This window comes from Meles meles, chromosome 1, assembly GCF_922984935.1.
Source record: "Meles meles chromosome 1, mMelMel3.1 paternal haplotype, whole genome shotgun sequence".
NCBI lineage: Eukaryota > Metazoa > Chordata > Mammalia > Carnivora > Mustelidae > Meles > Meles meles.
In genome coordinates this window covers 89,991,482-90,010,136 of record NC_060066.1, presented here as the reverse complement: position 1 = coordinate 90,010,136, position 18,655 = coordinate 89,991,482, and the positions used below count along the sequence as shown (strand labels likewise).

Genomic DNA, 18,655 nt, shown 5'->3' with positions numbered 1-18,655 from the left:
TTTTTATTGCTGTATTCACTTGCATTGTTTAAGATTTAACTTCTGTTCAAAACTACTTATGAGAAGGATTCCTGCTTGTGCAAAAGCTTCAAAATCATTGTTATTTCTTGCCCTCCTTAAGTGTAGTTTTGATGGGAAGGAAGTCCAGATTTTTTTTAAAGATTATATATTTTTTAAGTAATCTCTATACCCAAAGTGGGTCTCAAACTTATAACTCTGGAATCAAAAGTCATATGTTCTACCAACTGAGCCGGCCAGGCACCCCAGACACTTCAGTTTTTAACATCAGGTCTCTCCAAATACAGTTCCAACAGCTCAGAATCCTCCCTTTTCCCTCTGAAGGTCAATTTCTTTTATTCTTAATGCTACAGATTTTGAAAGTTTGATTTTATTATTTTATCAAATGTAGGTCATCAGACCATTCCATTCGTTACTCTATTGGCCTACCAGGCTTTGATTTTTATCACTTCCCTCTGAGGTGATCAGACTCTAGAGCCTGAATTTCCTTTATCTTTTAGACCACAATGAAAAAGTATTTGTTTACGTCAAGAAAAAGAGCTGTCAGTGGTTCAAAATATCATTGTTTTTTCCTAAGAGGTAAGCTTGCTTCACATATAAATGTAGAAATCATCGAGTTATTTGCCAAGTTACTGAATACTATCTGTAAAAAGACCTATCTATTTAGATAAGTTTAGAAAGTCAGTCTGCAAGGTATATACCAAATTGTTAGCAGTGGTTATAGGTGGAGGTTGGGATTATAAATAAGAAGACTTCTCCTTTCTCCATGCTGGATTTTTTCAGAAGATCTTGTATAATCAGAGAAAAGAAACACTTTAACACAGGTAACTTCCACTTTGATAAAAAAATTTCTTTCTAGATATAATCACAATAGAGTACCTATTTGGTCTGCTTTTTCTGAGTGGACCAGGTTAATTGTGGTTTGCAAACAGAATACTCTTGTTTGGTCACATGCGGTGTTGCCCTGACATATGGATACACCCCAACTTTCCTTTTCATATATGTTTTATCAGTTACCCAAAGTTTTATTCTGCAGAGTATTTATTGACTATCATAAAAAAAAGACAAGAGGTAACAAGTATTGGTGAGGATGTGGAGAAAAGGGAAGCTTGGTGTGCTATTGGTGAGAATGTAAATTGGTGCAACCACTATAGAAAACATTATGGAGGTTCTTCAAAAAATTAAAATGAGAACTACCGTACGATCCAGCAATCCCACTTCTGGCCATATATACAAAGGAAATGAGATCACTATCTCAAAGGGTAGCTCAAAGAGATGTTCATTGCAGCATTATTTACAGTAGCCCAGATATGGAAACAGCCCAAGTGTTTGCTGATGAATGAATGGATTAAAAATGTGATATTATATATATATATATGTATATGTAACATATATTACATATGTATATAGTGTAACATTTTTCAACCTCATGAAAGAAGGAAATCTTGCCATCATTTGGGAAAACATGGATGAACCTAAAGGACATTATGCTAAGTGAAATAAGCCAGACACAGAAAGACAAATATTTTATGGTCTTCTTATTTACATGTTGAATCTCAAAATTTTAAGAATGGTGGTTACCAGGGGGTAAGGGGGGCAATGAGGAGATACTGATCAAACAGTACAAAGGTTCAGCCATGTGGGATGAATAAATTCTGGAGATTTAGTGGATCATTAAATGGTGACTCTCATTAATAATACTGTATTATAAACTTGACATTATTTAAGAGAGTTAAGTGTTCTCACCACTTACACCAAAAGGCATAACTGTGTGAGGTGGCCGATGTGTTCATTAATTGACTGTGGCAATCACTTCACCAGGTTTACACATATCAAAGCATCATGTTGTTTATCTTCAACATATACAGTGATATTTCCCAGGTATGCCTCAATAGAGCTGGGGGGAAAAAAGTCAACTCAAATGAATATAAAAAACTTTCAAGTATTCACAGAAATGGGCTTCCTAGAACGTGGGATGGTAACAAAGAGGGAACCCTCCCATAAGTTAGAGACGATAAAAGCTGCATTAGAAGTGTGGGTAGAATTGTAACTAGAGGTGAGGTTTGAATGAGTGGAAGAGGGAGAGGCAGGGAAAGGAGGAGGAGAAGACTAAGAAAAGTAAGATGAAGGAGGAGTAAAAAAGAAGTAGAAAGGGAAGAGGGGCAGGGGGAGAAAGAATTACCCTTACCTCATCACCCAGAGAGACGTGTAGCTCACATTTTGGTGTAGGCACAGACACACAAATGCACACACATAGCAACCTCAGCACTTTTCCTAAAATTGGCAGGCGCACAAAACTTAGACAAGAGTCAGTCAGCTAGCTATAAGCATGTCAGGTTTGTCATAGTCATGCAGCCTTTAGGAAGTTGCGTTTAAGAGAGCGAAATTTAGGCCCCACTATGAAAGACGGGAAAGAAAGCAGATGGATGAGTGGTATTTCTAGGAGTTGTCAATCTCTCAGGAATCTTGAAATAGACATCATAGAGGGGAAGGAACTGCCTGAGAAGAGTTGAGAGCATCCGTATGGAGTGAGGCAGGACTAAAAATGGCCTCGTGAACAGGAAAATTGATAGAAGGGAACGCTATCATGCGGCCAAATAAAGTAGATTAAAGCTAAAAGGAAGGAGCTTAAGATTTTAGTTTATTTATTTATTTTTTAAAGATTACTTATTTACTTGAGAGAGAGCGAGCGAGAGAGCAGCATGAATATGGGGAGGGGCAGAAGGAGAGGGAGAAACAGACCTCCTGCTGCACGGGGACCCCCAAGGTGGGGCCGGATCCCAGGATCCTGGGATCATGACCTGAGCCATATGCAGATGCTTAACCGACTGAACCACCCAGGCACCCCAGGAGTTGAAGATTTTAAAATGCAGTCTGTCCTAGCAATTAGGCAGTATGTGTGAAATATGTATTATTTTACAATTTGATAGTCATGACATTGAGACTACCTTGAGAGGTGATCGGGGAGCCACTCAAGCCATGGGCGTTTTTTAGTCACTTTCTCCAGTGCTGCTCTGTACAGCTTGTGTACTGACTCAGCTTAGTCCTGGTTCTTCAACTGGAACGTGAGCCCACATGACAGGCTGAGAGACAGACATGGAAGATGGGGCTGGTGCCTCCCAGTGAGTGTATTTGGAGTGGGTGCGGACAGACAGAGGCGTCATTACGGATTTCTGTGGGTGCTCTTAGAGGAAGAAGATAACTCTGTAGCAGATTCTCCCCGCCCCCAGATTCATGACGGTATTGTTGGCTTACAGCATATACGTTTCATATGAACAGTGTGATGATTTGATGCACATATATTACAAAACGATTGCCACAATCAGGTTAACACCTCCATCCCTAGAAATTCATACCCTTTGACCACCATCTCCTCATTCCCCTCGCCCCTGGCAATCGCCATGATATTCTCTATTTCTATGAGTTTGGCATTTTTAGTTTCCAAGCCTAAGTAGGATCCTACAGTACTTGTCTTTCTCTGACTTACTTCACTTAACATCATGTTCTCAAGGTCCATCCATTTTGGCACAAGAAGCACGGTTTCCTTTTTTATAGCTGAATAATATTTTATATAACATTATGTTATATAATATATTAATATTAATATTATTATCTGATAATAATATTAATATTATATTTTGTGTATATATATACATAAAATCTGATATATATATATATCTCACATTTTCTCTATTCATTCATCCATTAATTGATATTTAGTTTATTTCCATGTCTTGTCTATTGTGAATAATGCTGCAATGAACATGAGAGCACAGAAACATCTGATATCCTGCTTTTGTTTCCTTTGGATATATACCCAGAAATAGGATTGCTGGATCATATAGTAGTCCTACTTTTGCTTTTTTGAGAAATCTCCATACTTTTTTCCAAAGTGGCTGCACCAATTTATATTCCCACCAACAGGGCACAAGGGTTCCCTTTCTTCCACATCCTCACCAACGTTTGCAGTCTCTTGTCTTCTTGATGACAGCCATTTTAACAGGTGTGAGGTGAGAGCTCCTTGTGGTTTTGATGTGCATTTCCCTGATGATGAGTGAGGTTGAGCATCTTTTCATGTACCATTTGGCTGTCTTCTTTTTAAAAGAAGGTCTATTTGAGTCTTCTGCCCATTTTATAATTAGATCGTTTGTTCTGCTCTTGAACTGTATGAGTTCCTCGTATATTTTGGATATTAACTCCTTAACAGATGGTTTGAAACACTTTCTCCATAGGTTGCATTTCCTGTAGGCTGCATTTTGTACATTTCCCCTGCATTCTGTATGTAGCCTGCGTTGTCACGTTGCTTACTGTTTCTTTCACTGTATACAAATACGACGGACAGTAGGATAGAATAATCACCACTGCTTATTGTATCAATCAGGTTTTCCATGTAATGATTTCGGAATTTTAGTGGTCTCCAAAGGAAGCATCCATTTTTCTCTCATTACATAAAGGCTGTGAGTTGGCTCTCGCTCTGCTCAGTGTTGTAGGCCATCTGTAATTCCACTCCCCGTGTCTCCTCATTCCTGGATCCGGGCTGAAGGAGCAGCCCCTGTCTGGGACACGGTGTTCTTGCTGCAAAGAGCAAGGGCACAGAGGCGGTGGTGGCATATTGAAAACTTCCTTGTCCACTGACATGCTCAGGCTTAATGGTGGGGCAGAGACGCGTGCCCTACCCCCTACCAGGAGGCATCACAAGGACAGAGGTGTATAATCTGCTAACACGGCAGAGAAAGGATAATTTGGACAATAGCAAAAGTTACCATATTAATAATCAGCTAGGTCTTAAGTTTTATTATACTGGTCTTTGAGGTCCCTGGGGGTATGACGGGAAGGAAAGAAGCCTTTGATTGTCGCTGTGGCAAAGAAAAGGATCTGAAAGTGTCCCATGTCCATCCATCCCTAATTATCTCGTATCATTTTACCCCTGAAATTAAAAATGAATTCAATACTTAAAATGCAAATATAATTAGAAATGCAAAGAATATAACAATATTAAAAATGCAAAGGCATGCAAATATAAATTACGTAATTTATCTTTTTGACATATCTTGTCTGCAGAGGCTTGTGCTGACATAATTCCATCTTGTTTAGTTTGCAGATAAAAAGATAATCCCTGATACCGTGTGAATTACGCTGGAGAAAGCTCCCCTAAACCATCAGATGGGGAAGGAAATAGCGGGGCTTCCTACACTACCTGCTAGTATTAAAGAAAATGGAAAAAAAAATACAGTTTGACCTGCCCAGGTCTTTCATCTCGATTGAGTTAGCAATTTAACCCTCAACATCTTTTTCTTGGGATTGCTTACTTAACCATTTTAAAGATGACAGGCAGTGGTTATACGGCAGAAGTATGCTATCAGCCGTCTCCTGCTTCCCCGTAACTACTTTCTGTAACCAACTTCCTGTGATTGAAAAGCCTGAGATATTAAGGTCTGAAAATTGAGGTTTTTGAATTGAAAGGAAAACACCTCCATTTTAACCATGGTGCAGGACTCTGGCTTTTTAACACAGTGCTGTAGGAATCTTTGCAGGGAACGTTTTTGAATTTGAGGTTATTTTTGCCTTGGTTCTTTCAGTAAGTGAAATAAGAATACTAAGCTTAAAATGCTATTACGTGTGATATGAGGAGGAATGCAGATTTTGGAAGTGTAATCATGTTTCATCGGCTGTCTTCTACCACCAGTGTGAGGCTGATGAGACGACGCGATGCATTTGTATCGATTGCTGTGTTTGAGAACCAAGTCGCCAAGTGGCGTTTTACCAGACTTTGTTGAACACCAAACTCAAATCCTGCTCGCAATTCAGAGGCCTTTTCCAATTACCCCCATCCTCAGTGAACTCTCTAAGCTATGATATTATTTTTTACCTTTCCCCCCTAATGGCTCATATGTTCTCCCAGTTGGTATGGCTCATGGGCCAGACCCAACCTGTCCATCTCTGACCCAGCTCCCAGCACAGGCTTGGCAGGGAATTGGTTCTTCATCTGTATTTGTTGACGGGATGAATGTGTTGTTTTGCATTATCATCTGATTGCACCAGTGAATGTTACTCTGTTCACAGGGCTGTGAGTTCCTTGCAGTCAGGGGCCATGTTGTATTTTTGGTGAGCTCCCACGACACCTCACAAAGTGTGGGCTGGGCACACAGGGGCGTATGTATGTGAAGTTTGTTGTGATGACTCTCAAAGTTCAGTTATGTTTGAGACTTCAGGGTCACCCCCTCTAAAGGGGCTCAGTTTAGTCTTTTAATATGATATAGCCATGAATACTTTCAGCTAAGAACCGTAGAGTGTGCATATCCATATGTTATGTGCCTCACACGCTACCCACATCCAGAAGGTCAATTGTAGAAATGAACTGAATTCTTTTTTTTTTTTAAGATTTTATTTTTTATTTGTCAGAGAGAGAGAGAGAGAGAGAGAGAGGGAGAGAGGGATCACAGGCAGACAGAGTGGCAGGCAGAGTCAGAGCGAGAAGCAGGCTCCCCGCTGAGCAAGGAGCCCGATGTGGGACTCGATCCCAGGACGCTGGGATCATGACCTGAGCCGAAGGCAGCTGCTTAACCAACTATGATTTAGGGGCACCTGGGTGGCTCGGTTGGTTAATTGTCTGCCTTCGGCTCAGGTCATGATTCCAGGCTCCTAGGATGGAATCCCATGTTGAGTTCTCTGCTCAGCAGGGAGCCTGCTTCTTGAACCTCTTCTACTGCTGCTCCCCTTGCTTGTGCTCCTTCTGTCAAATAGTAAATAAAAATTCTAAAAAGAACCCAAAACCAAAAAACAAAACATGATTTAGTACTGCCTAGCTATGCTGACAAAACCTATAGCTACTTACAACCTAAATGAAATATCAAGCAGTTAATAGGACAAAGAAAATATGAGACAATTGATTAGTTAAGCGAGTATTAGTATCAGTTAGTGCTGAAAAAATATTCTATTTGAATCACGGACTCTTTTAAAGTAGAAAGAAGTCTTTGAGTTTTTTCCAATCCTTGTAGGACATCCATGGGGAGGTATCCAGCAAATTATGAACTCAGACACCAGATGACCTTGGTTTCAGCTCTGGCTCTCCTCATGTGTGGCCATGTTCCATTTATTTAACCTCAACCCTAAAAATGGTATAACAACAGTAACTACCTTCCAGGACTGTGGTGAGGATTACATGAAATAAGGCAAGGAAAATACTTAGCCTAGTTCCAGGCAGAGGGAATGCCATATAAAAATAAGTTGTTGAGAAGAATAAATGAAACAAGATGGGATTGGGAGGGAGACAAACCATAAATGACTCTTAATCTCACAAAACAAACTGGGGGTTGCTGGGGGGAGGTGGGATTGGGAGAGGGGGAGCGGGCTATGGACTTTGGGGAGGGGAGGCGAACCATAAGAGACTATGGACTCTGAAAAACAACCTGAGGGTTTTGAAGGGTCAGGGGTGGGAGGTTGGGGGAACAGGTGGTGGGTAATGGGGAGGGCACGTTTTGCATGGAGCACTGGGTGTTGTGCAAAAAGAATGAATACTGTTACGCTGAAAAAATAAATAAAATGGAAAAAAAAATAAGTTGTTATATTTTTGTTGTCATTAACTGTTATTTGACGAATACCCATGGTATGCTAAGAACTATGGGCAGGCTGCAATAAAGAAGGCCTGCCTTTAGAAATCCAATGATAACAGTCCCCAATCATTTTTATAAATGACGATTTACTGAGCCCTTCCTTAATAGACGTTATGTCAAATATTGAATCCAGTGCTTAGTCAGTGCTTAGGACAACTTTTTCGCAAGTGTGGAAACTGAGATGTGGGAAAGCCATGTGACTTCTGCCAAGGTCACCCAGCAAGCACGTAGGGGAATCAGGAGTCAGATACAGGGCTCTGGCTGATTTCTGTAATTTGTAAGGAAAAACCTCCAAAAGTGATGTCAGGAACGAGCAACAACAGTACTACTGCAGGGTAGGTCTCTTTAGAAAGGGGAGATCATTTCAGGGTAGGGGGTCATTGTAGAAAATCCCACAGGGAAAATGACATTGGACGTGCAGAATTTTAAAAGAGAGAAGTAGGCATAGAGTTCTAGTGTGGACCCATAGGAGCTCATCATTTTTGTAGGTAAAATAAGCCAAATATTGTTATTTTCCTAGAGTTCAACCTAGAACAATTTGTGACAGTGGTAATGACCTGGGCAAAGTTTAAGATACGGAGAATTTGAAGCCTCTCCTGGTTTTCCAGTGAGGAATTCTGGATGTTGGAGAGAAAGGAGAAAATCAAAAATGCATCCAGATTAGGGCGTAAAGATTCTGGGAAAAGGAGAATTCATCTTCAGTGAGATGAAGTTCACGAAAAATTACTGATGCCACCGTTGTTAATGTGTGGGGATTTTAAATCATTTTAAACATCTTTTGGTTTTTCGGTGATTTCTATAAGATAAAAACAAATGATGTCATTCGAGCTGTAGGGACCAGTAATGGCAATGAAGATGCTTTCCCAAGTCACTTAAGGTTCCCGTGGAACGTTACTGGAGTCATCTGGAAACTTAGCTTTCATTATTTTAAGAAGGGATATTTATCAGACGCCAACACCCCTGCAAACGTCCCTTCTGCTTCAAATTCTCCAAGAATGCTTCCTTGATACAAAAGTGTAAGGATTTTACTCCGCAAGGTAAAAGGGTGATTTCGTACTTCTCTGATTGAAAAATAGAGACCAAAGTGGACACTTAAGGACTATAAATATTTCTGTTTCTGGAATGATTTTATATGCTTTGCTGCCCCAGAGTGATTATTTATCTGGAAAGCTAACACATCGGCACTGCACTTTGTTCTGAACCCACACGGGCTGTGTTGCAGGAATAATTCTTCAGAAGGAAGCCAGGGTGACATTATTCACAAAGGAGCCTAGTGTAAGGCTTTTTCCAGCCCACCCACACCTGTCTCCCGGGACTTTTTTGGGTCAGCCCCCAAAAGCTATCTTTTATTTCTAGAAACTTCTGGAGACGAGGCCTGAACACTGTCTGCTGCCATTGTTAAACACTAGACAACATACCAGATCCTTTATTTCGTTTAACCTCTCAATAACCTTTTTATGATTACTACTGTTGTTATATTATCATTGTTATTAATCTTCTACGTAAATTTTACAGATGTAAAGCTGAGGCTTTGGAGAAAAAAAAGAGACCTAAATTCACTTGAGACTTGGTCTCACTAACTCCAAAGCCCATTCTGTCTACTGGCTTCTCTGGGGAGTGCCCCCCACAGTCAGACATCCTCTGCCCCATCTCAGTTCACCCATCACAATGTGTTGACGATTTTGCTACAGACATCATCCTCATAAATCAATGATTCTCAGCCGGGGGTGGTTTTGCCATCAGGGGACATTTGGCAATGTCCGGAAACATTTTATATTGTCATAGTTGGGGGAGGTTCTCCTGGGCAGCTAGGGGGTCTGGGAATGCTGCGGTGCATTCCACAGTCCATGGGACTATCCACAATAAAGGATTATCCAACTGACAAGTCAAAAACCAAGGTGTGTAAATCCTCCATGCTTCCTAATCCCCACACTCATCCCCATGTTTCTCTGTTCTGGAAATCTTTGTCTCGTTTCTGACAACCTATTTTTATTTCTAGACAATTAGAAAAACTGAATAATTAATGTAATCTTCCCACGATCAACCTTTCATTAATATCTGTTTGAGGAGGTGATTCGCTAGACACCGCCCAGCACACTGGATCTTATCTTTCTTTTTTTTTTTTTAAAGATTTTATTTATTTATTTGACAGAGAGAGAGATCACAAGTAGGCAGAGAGGCTGGCAGAGAGAGAGAGGCAGAGAGAGAGAGGAGGAAGCAGGCTCCCTGCGGAGCAGAGAGCCCGATGCGGGGCTCGATTCCAGGACCCTGAGATCATGACCCCAGCCGAAGGCAGCTGCTTAATCCACTGAGCCACCCAGGCACCCCGGATCTTATCTTTCTATGGAGAGTTTATAACCTTAAGCAGCCTTCTTTCTTAAACCCAGAAGAGAAACAGTAGGAATGTAATACTGCTAAACTTAACATGCAGCAGGGACGGCTTTACGTTCTCTGAGGTTAATGGAGCAGAAAGACGTTCTTCAGGTGAAAGAGGGCTAAGGGAAGGGCAGCACCATGTTTCCTTGGGGGAGTTGAGGAAAGTAATCACCTCCTTCCTGCTCAAGGCAGCATAGCCCCGTGGAGGGTGCTGGCTTTCAGAACTCTACCAAAAGGGGAAGGGATTTGTTCTGGGGGATTGTGCGGGATGCACATCGAATATTTATGTCAATACCTACAGATCTATGAACATACCTATTTCTTTTACGGCTGGTTTTTGGTTTCACCGCTGAATAATCCTACAAATGATAGAAACTGTCTCTTGTATTTTGCTTTGCCCATGTAAACACAACTATGAACTCTGCAGTTACCCTCTCTGGGCTTGCAGACTCCTGAACTGCTAGACGCTCTTTAAATAAAAAAGCTAGTATTTATTTGCTATGCTTTGCAAAACAGCTTTAATTGGGACATGTCATCATAATCCCCTCAGGACGAATAGCTCTACAGATTTCAACAAGGACCCAAACAAACATAATTTAGGATAAGACAAGCTTCCCAAATCCTGAATTCCTAGCTTTTGAATTCTCTGAAGGGAGCGTTTTAGGAGAGCACAAGCCAAGGCCTTACCTGATTGCATTATCTCAGAGTCGCCACAAGAGGGCGTGTGAAGAACACAATCCTCTTTGCAACTGAGCTTCCAGAAGCCATTTCCTTGATGAGACAGCAGCAGCGTCTGTAGTTTCCTGTATTCCGAGCAGGTGGAACAGATCCTTAGAACGGTCACTTACACATCTTTTTAACATGCTGTCTACACAGAAAGGGGAAAAAGGGAAGTTTCTGAATGTGGTTTGGGATATTCTGTCCTGGGTTTCCCCATAATCTGGAAGAGGGTCAGAAAAATCCGCTCATGTGGGCATTGGACTCCTTTTTTTTTTTTTTTTAAGATCTAGTGAAGGATTTAGCTTTTTTTTTTTTCCATTTTATTTATTTTTTCAGCGTAACAGTATTCATTCTTTTTGCACAACACCCAGTGCTCCATGCAAAACGTGCCCTCCCCATTACCCACCACCTGTTCCCCCAACCTCCCACCCAATGGATAAAGAAGATGTGGTATATATACACAACGGAATACTATGCAGCCATCAAAAGAAATGAAATCTTGCCATTTGCGACGACGTGGATGGAACTAGAGCGTATCATGCTTAGTGAAATAAGTCAATCGGAGAAAGACAACTATCATATGATCTCCCTAATATGAGGACGTGGAGAAGCAACATGGGGGGGTAGGGGGATAGGAGAAGAATAAATGAAACAAGATGGGATTGGGAGGGAGACAAACCATAAATGACTCTTAATCTCACAATACAAACTGGGGGTTGCTGGGGGGAGGTGGGATTGGGAGAGGGGGAGCGGGCTTTGGACTCCTTTTGATTTAGGTGGAAATTTGGCCAGGCCAGAAATGGCCAAGGCTACTGGGATGACTTGGGATTTGAGGGGAATAAATCACTCCAAGGTTGAAAGATTTTCCTGCTGTGATTCATTTCTGCCAAAACAAACAAAAAACAACCAATCTGATGATTTAGTTTGCCTTTGGCATTTTCAGAAGAAGAGAAATTATCTTCTCTCTTCTTTAAAACACTAAGAAAAAAGAAATAGAAGTCAGAGTCCCGGGTGCCCCCCTCATCTGTTTATGTGCTACTGTCACAAGTGGGCCTCCCACAGAATTAGGAGAGCTCAGGTTGCTTCCAAGGATATGCAGAAAATGACTGTCAGATAAGGTGCTCTGAGGACAGAGGACAGGGATCAGTTATGGGGATCCCACAGGGTGGAGGTTTGCAAATTTTGGCATGCATCGTAAATCACCCCTGAATACTTTTCAAACACAGAGTTTTGGGCCTCACTATGAGATCCTGATTCAAGAGGTCCGAGATGGGACCTGAGAATGTGCATTTCTAACAAATTCTCAGGGGATGCTGATGCTGGTTGAAGACCACACATTGAGATTCCGAAGTCATCAGAATTACTCCTGGGGTTGGATCTGGGCATCTATAGCACATGAGTCCCAGTTAATGCCCGAGATTCCAGCCTGGTTATTAAGATCCTGAAACTACACCACACAAAGACCTCCCTGCTGACTCCTTGCCCCAGAAGGTGACCCTCCTGAATTGAATGAAACTTTTCAGTTGCTTTCCTTCTTCCTTCAGAATACCTCAGACCTCTATATGGGAACAGACTCCACAGTCCTTCTGATAGCTGTGGCCTCTGTTTTTAAAATCCTAATGCATGGGGAAGGTCGGAGCAAATGGATTCTATACCGAGTAGACAAAGTTTACCAGAATTTATAGATTGATTCCATCTCTAAGTGGCCTCAACAAGATGCTTACCCTCCGAATATATTCATTTTCTCATCTGTGAAGTAAGAACCAGAGCTGCACCTACTTCCCTGGGTGGCTATATGAGTTAAATGAGTTCATATCTAAAGCACTTTGAACGATGACTCATACATTATTCTTAATAAATATCAGCTACGTCACCATCTCTCATCTTCACTTTTAGTATCCGTGTCCTTATATGGAAACTTGAACTAAGAAGCCCCCCAGTTTCTGGGAGTGTGCCCTCTTGCTGTGTTACTTATTGGGAAGCTGGAAGATTCATGATGTTACCTTTAAACCTCTCCCCTGGCTCAGTGACACGGCTTCGCCAGGATGCAGAGGCCAGAGTTCAGGTATGAAGGTCGATTATAATTTCTTTCTTTCTTTTTTTTTTTTTAAGATTTTATTTATTTATTTGACAGACAGAGATCACAAGTAGGCAGAGAGGCAGGCAGAGAGAGTGAGAGGGAAGCAGGCTCCCTGCCGAGCAGAGAGCCCGATGCGGGACTCGATCCCAGGACCCCGAGATCATGACCTGAGCTGAAGGCAGCGGCTTAAACCACTGAGCCACCCAGGCGCCCTCGATTATAATTTCTAAGGGGTAAAGGTAAACAAACCATATAACTGGTCTAAGGTTTATCAATTTTGAACAGTCTGTTGTGCTACTTTGTCTTTGTGATGCGTTAGAATGTTCTATGGAACTGCCATTCTCTGTGCCTTGCGATATGAAGCAGCAGCAAAATAGCAGGGAGAGAAAGAGGAAGCATCTTCCTGGTCAGATAAAACTATTCCTGGCACACTGCTGTGTGACTTGAAGCAAAGGGCTTCATATGCCTGTGTCACTTCCCTAAGTGATGAAATGGGTATAAGATTCAAAGCTGGCTCAGCATCACCAATCATGCTTTCTGCACGTTTCCATACATGATATACGCCTAACTGCTATTTAATTACTTGTAGACTTAAAATAAATTTCATTGGTGTGGATATTTATTTTTGCCTCTTTATGTAAAGAAATTATTCACTGAATAGGTTATATATTGTCAGGATGCAAAATTGGAAAAGCTGAAAGGGATGAACAAGGAAAGAGAAGCTTGCCTTCCATACCTGTCAGCCATCTACACAGTGTCCTTCCACTAGGATTTCTTATTCTTTTTTAAAGATTTTATTTATGTATCTATTTGAGAGAGAGTGAAAGTACGTGTATGAGATTAGGGGAAGGAGCAGTGGGGGAGCAGACTCCGTGCTGAACCTGGAACCCAATGAAGGGGCTCGATCCCATGACCCCGAGATCAAGACCTGAGCTGAAACAAAGAGATGGATCCCTTACCGACTGAGCCACCCTGGCATTCCCACTGATATATTTTTTTAAATTCATAGAGGTTTTTTGTTTTTGTTTTTTGAGTTTTGGTTTCACAGCAAAGCTGGTATGCCCCCATATGCCCTATCCTCCATACATGTACTGCTCCCCCACTAACAATACTCTCCACCAGAGTTACCGTATGTTGCAGTCCATGAACCAGGAGGGACACATCATTATCATCCAAAGTCCACAGCTGATGGCAAGGTTCACTCCTGACATTGTAAGTTCTGTGAGTTTCAACAAATATGTAAAAGACATGTATCCACCATGACCATATCCTATGGAATAGTTTCACTGTCTTAAAAATTGCCTATGCTCCAGTCTCTTCATCTCTACCTCCCAACCAAACCCCTGGCAAATGTTGGTCTTCTTACTGTCTTCGTAGTTTTGGCTTTCTCGGAAAGTCATGTACTTGCAGTCCCACAGTACGTAGTCTCCTCAGATTGTGGTGTCTTCCTGTTAGTAATATGCATTTCAAGTTCTTCCATGTCTTCATCTGCTTATCAGGTTGTTCATCTTCATCTGTTTGTATTCACCTATGGAAGGACATCTGGGTTGCTTCCAGGTTTTGGCAATTGTGTATAAAGTTGTTATAAACATTTAAATGCAGGTATGAATCGATAGAAGTTTTCAGGCTGCAAACTTTTAAGAAACCCCTCTGAGATGTAAAAGAAATCTTAACCACTTGAGACTAGAACTGTTTTGTGTATCTGACCTGTATCCTGGGTGGATGTTGGCATCAAACACTTAGGATGATCATGGTCATAGTGCTTTGAATAGAAACATTCCCTGAAGTGTGTGCACCCCCTCCCCACACCATGCCCAGTGACATTGGCTGGGATGAAATTGAAATGTTTCCCTTTTGATCACTCTTCTTTTTTTGCCTCCATCTGGGCTTCTGTCCCGCCTCCAGATCCAGGCAAAGCTCGCTACTGTTGATATGAGGATCACTCCAGTGTTCCAATTTGAATCATCTCCAGTCTGGCTTTTTCCATCTCCAGCTTTCACTTAGCATGTCCAGCTCCCACATGGTGTATACATTTGTGTCTATATCGATTGATATCCATCTCTGTTTCCCTTACTAGATAATAAGATTCCATCTTATTTCCCTACTTCCAAAATGTTATATAATGATTTGCCTATAAGATATTTTAAGTCAACATTTATTGTTAGCACAAAACAGTGTGTTGCAGTTAAGAACTATTTGACTAATCAGATTCTGTATCCTGTAGAATCAAAGATGGCAGATTCTTTTTTTTTTAAAATTTTTATTTTTTTAATTTATTTGACAGAGATCACAAGTAGGCAGAGAGGCAGACAACGAGAGAGAGAGGGGGAAGCAGACTCCCCACCAAGCAGAGAGCCCGATGCGGGACTCTATCCCAGGACCCTGAGATCATGACCTGAGCCGAGGGCAGTGGCTTAACCCACTGAGCCACCCAGGCGCCCCAAAGATGGCAGATTCTTGAAAAGCACTGTTCTGAGCTAACAATAGCTAATATATTCCAATATTTAGTCCATATTGGCACAATGCTAAGTACTTTCATATAAATCATCTCACTTATCCTGATGAAATTCCCATTTTATATACGAGGAAACTGAACCTTAGTGGAATTAAGTAACTTGCTGGAGGACTTATGCAAATGGATTGTGTACTATAGGAATTCCAAGATTGCATATCAGGGACCATAGCACATAAAACACAAAACAAATTTTAATCTGTCACATTGAAGTGAATTATGTAATATGAGTTTTCATCAATATCAATTGGTATGTTTGTGTTTATATGACTAATATCTGTTTTCCCCCAAAGACAGTAAGCTCTTTGAAGATAGGAACAATTTTGCTCCATCTGTCTCCTGTCCTGAGCAAATTGTCTGGTCCATTTAGGTATACCTATCTATGAATGATTTCAGTCTTTTGATGGATCAGCAAGTTCATCTCCTGATATATCAACCCTGCTGTAAGAATAAGGCATTTTGGAAGCTGAGAGTGAGTAGTTACCATAAGAAATGCATCACCATCTCCCAGAACAATGGTGCCCAGCCCTATCTATCTTCCATTTTTCAGATTAATTTCTGGCATAGATCTTTGATGGAGAAAGAGATGCATTATTATGCAAAAGGAGAGATAACTAGATCAAGGAAAGTACATTTTCTAAATAATTTGTATATTCCTATGAAGGATCTAGAAATTTAGTATGAAAAACCCAACCACCAACAAACAAGCATATTAGCTGTTGGGATTACAGGATTGTACCTATCTATGTATTATTAGTTATAACTCAGAAAGGAGGAGTTTATGTCCTCACTGAGCCTTCTGAGCCCAAAGTGGCTATGAGAGATTGGGGTGCTGTCAGAAAAGACAGTGGAAACAAAAACAGACTATCCCACACTTTCCAAAATCACTGTGCTTTTGCTCTTGATTTCCTATTGTTTAGAGGTTCAGGTTTTAACTTTTCAGCCTGGCATTAAAAAAAATTCCATTTTATGGCCTTCACTTACATGTTCAGCTTTACTGAATAGTCCTCAACAGGGGCTCTGGTCCTTGGAATGGACTCTACTGTCCCTCTCATATGTCAAGTCACTTTAATCTTTCCTTTTGCTCAGACAGCATGACTTCAACTACTTTCTCTATCCATATTTTCTCTAATTACTTAAAACCAGGGCTAAGTGCAACTTTTTACTTTCTCCTGATGACTTCAATATATATTATGATTGTTGTCATAGTTTAGTAGTGTAGCTAAGCATTCAGATTCTTGGGCCAGATTTAGGTCAACACAAGGCTTCATTATTTGATCTCTAGGTGATCCTGAGGGAATGATTAATTTCTCCAGGCCTGGTTTCCTCATCTACAGACTGTGACTCGAGAAAATGACCTTATAAAATTGTTGTGAGAGTTAATGAAGTTTTTGAAATGTAAAATGTTTCATTTTAAAAAGTCATAACCCTGGATGCTTAAGTATTTTAAACCTGATTTAACTGGGGGGTGATATGAAGTTAAAGGAAGAGATAACTGCTTTGGTATACAGTCCTTTAGTCAAGCCTATATGATGCTTTAATTCATTACTGTTGCGAACACAAGAAGAGGATTGTTCTATTAATGGTGTGATAAAGTGAGGATTTTATGTTCAGTTTTAGAAATGTGAAGTCAACAAAAGTTTAGGACATTCAAGAAGAAGTGAGTAGGCAGTAGGATTCACAGTTACTTGTGTCTAGGGGTGGGGAGGGTCACTGAAGCCAGCTGTATATATGGAATCACCTAGGAAGAGAATACAGAGTATGAAAGGAAGAGGATCCATGATCAAGGATTATAGGCTTGCGTGTAGGCTGCATGGAAGATGATTAGTTTGCAAAGAAAGTGGAAAAGTGAGTAGAAAGATAAAAAAACTAAACAAAACAAAACAGTGCTAGTGCTAAGTCCCCAGTGGAGGAGACTATTTCAAGAAGGTTGGCACGTAATCTGAGGACTAAAAAATAACCATTGTGTTATCTCCAGGAAGCCACTGATGACCTTTGTGGGCTGTTGGAGGATTATTTGGGGTGGAAATAAAGAAATAAAGAAATAGAGATATCAGGTAAAGAAAAAAAAACACATTTTTTTTTTTTAAGTGACTGTTAAGAGAAGAACAGAGATAGGGGCAGAATATAGACTGCAATGTGAGCTCTGTTAAATTTTTTTTAAGGGGAGAGATTTAAGCATATTTGAAGGCCAATGGGAAGGATGCAGATCTGTTATGGATCGAATTGAACCCTGTAAAATTAATATATTGAAGTTCCAACCCCTAGTATCTCAGAATGTGACCTTATTTGGACATAGGTTCATTGTAAATGTTATTAGTTAATATGAGGTCATACTGCTGTAGGGCGGGTCCTAATCTAAGTGACTGGTGTCCTTATTAAAAGTGCAGATTTGGTTACAGAGACACAGACAGGAGAATGCCATATGAAGATGAAGACAGGAATTAGGGTGATGGTTCACGAGTGCACAAGGAGTGCCAAAGATTATCAGTAAAGCGCTAGAAGCTAGGAGAAGACATGGAACATAATCTATAGTCTTAGAAGAATCCAACTCTGCTGACATCTTGATTTCTGACTTTTAGCCTCCAGACTGTGAAACAACAAATTTCTGTCATTGAAGACACCTAGTCTGTGATACCTTGTACAGCAACACTAGAAAATTAATATGAGGGGCGCCTGGGTGGCTCAGTGGATTAAGCCGCTGCCTTCGGCTCGGGTCATGATCTCAGGGTCCTGGGATCGAGCCCCGCGTCGGGCTCTCTGCTCCGCAGGGAGCCTGCTCCTCCTCTCTCTCTGCCTACCTCTCTGCCTACTTGTGATCTCTCTCTCTGTCAAATAAATAAAAAATAAAATCTTAAAAAAAAAGAAAATTAATATGAGATCATAGGAAGAAGATGATACAAAGGATAATTGATAATGTAAAGTTACTCAGAAAGTAAGTGAAATGGGATCCAATTTGATAAGGAAATTGACAGAATATATGAGATATGAGTAGACCTGTGTGTTTGCTCTTAAAAAGATGATGGGTTTCCCATATGATGCCTTCTATTTTCTCTGTAAACGAGGAGGACATATAATGTGGTGAAAGTGAAAGAATAAAATGGGAGTTTGGAGAACCCACGTGAAGTTGGTGATAGAATTTAAACTAATTAGCTAATTGGCTCTGTTGTGTGACTCTCTTCGGCAATGCTGAACTGTAGGGTGCGGTCGCAAAGAAGTGAGACTGGACCCCCCGGGGCTGGGGAGCCAGCAGGACAGGACAACTGGAATATAGAGATCAAGAAATGTTATTGACTATTATTCTATGGAAGCTGAACTGGCGGAAGGGAAGAGCTG

At 40.9% G+C, this 18,655-nt stretch overlaps 1 long non-coding RNA gene across 1 annotated transcript in view; it reads left to right on the top strand.

Moving 5' to 3' along the window:
* The first annotated feature begins 12,662 nt into the window (after window positions 1-12,662).
* LOC123953077 overlaps window positions 12,663-18,655 on the top strand; it is a 48,974-nt gene continuing 42,981 nt past the window's right edge. Inside the window, exon 1 of the long non-coding RNA XR_006820803.1 lies at window positions 12,663-12,792. This is a non-coding gene — a long non-coding RNA (uncharacterized LOC123953077). The remainder of the gene's footprint in view (window positions 12,793-18,655) is intronic.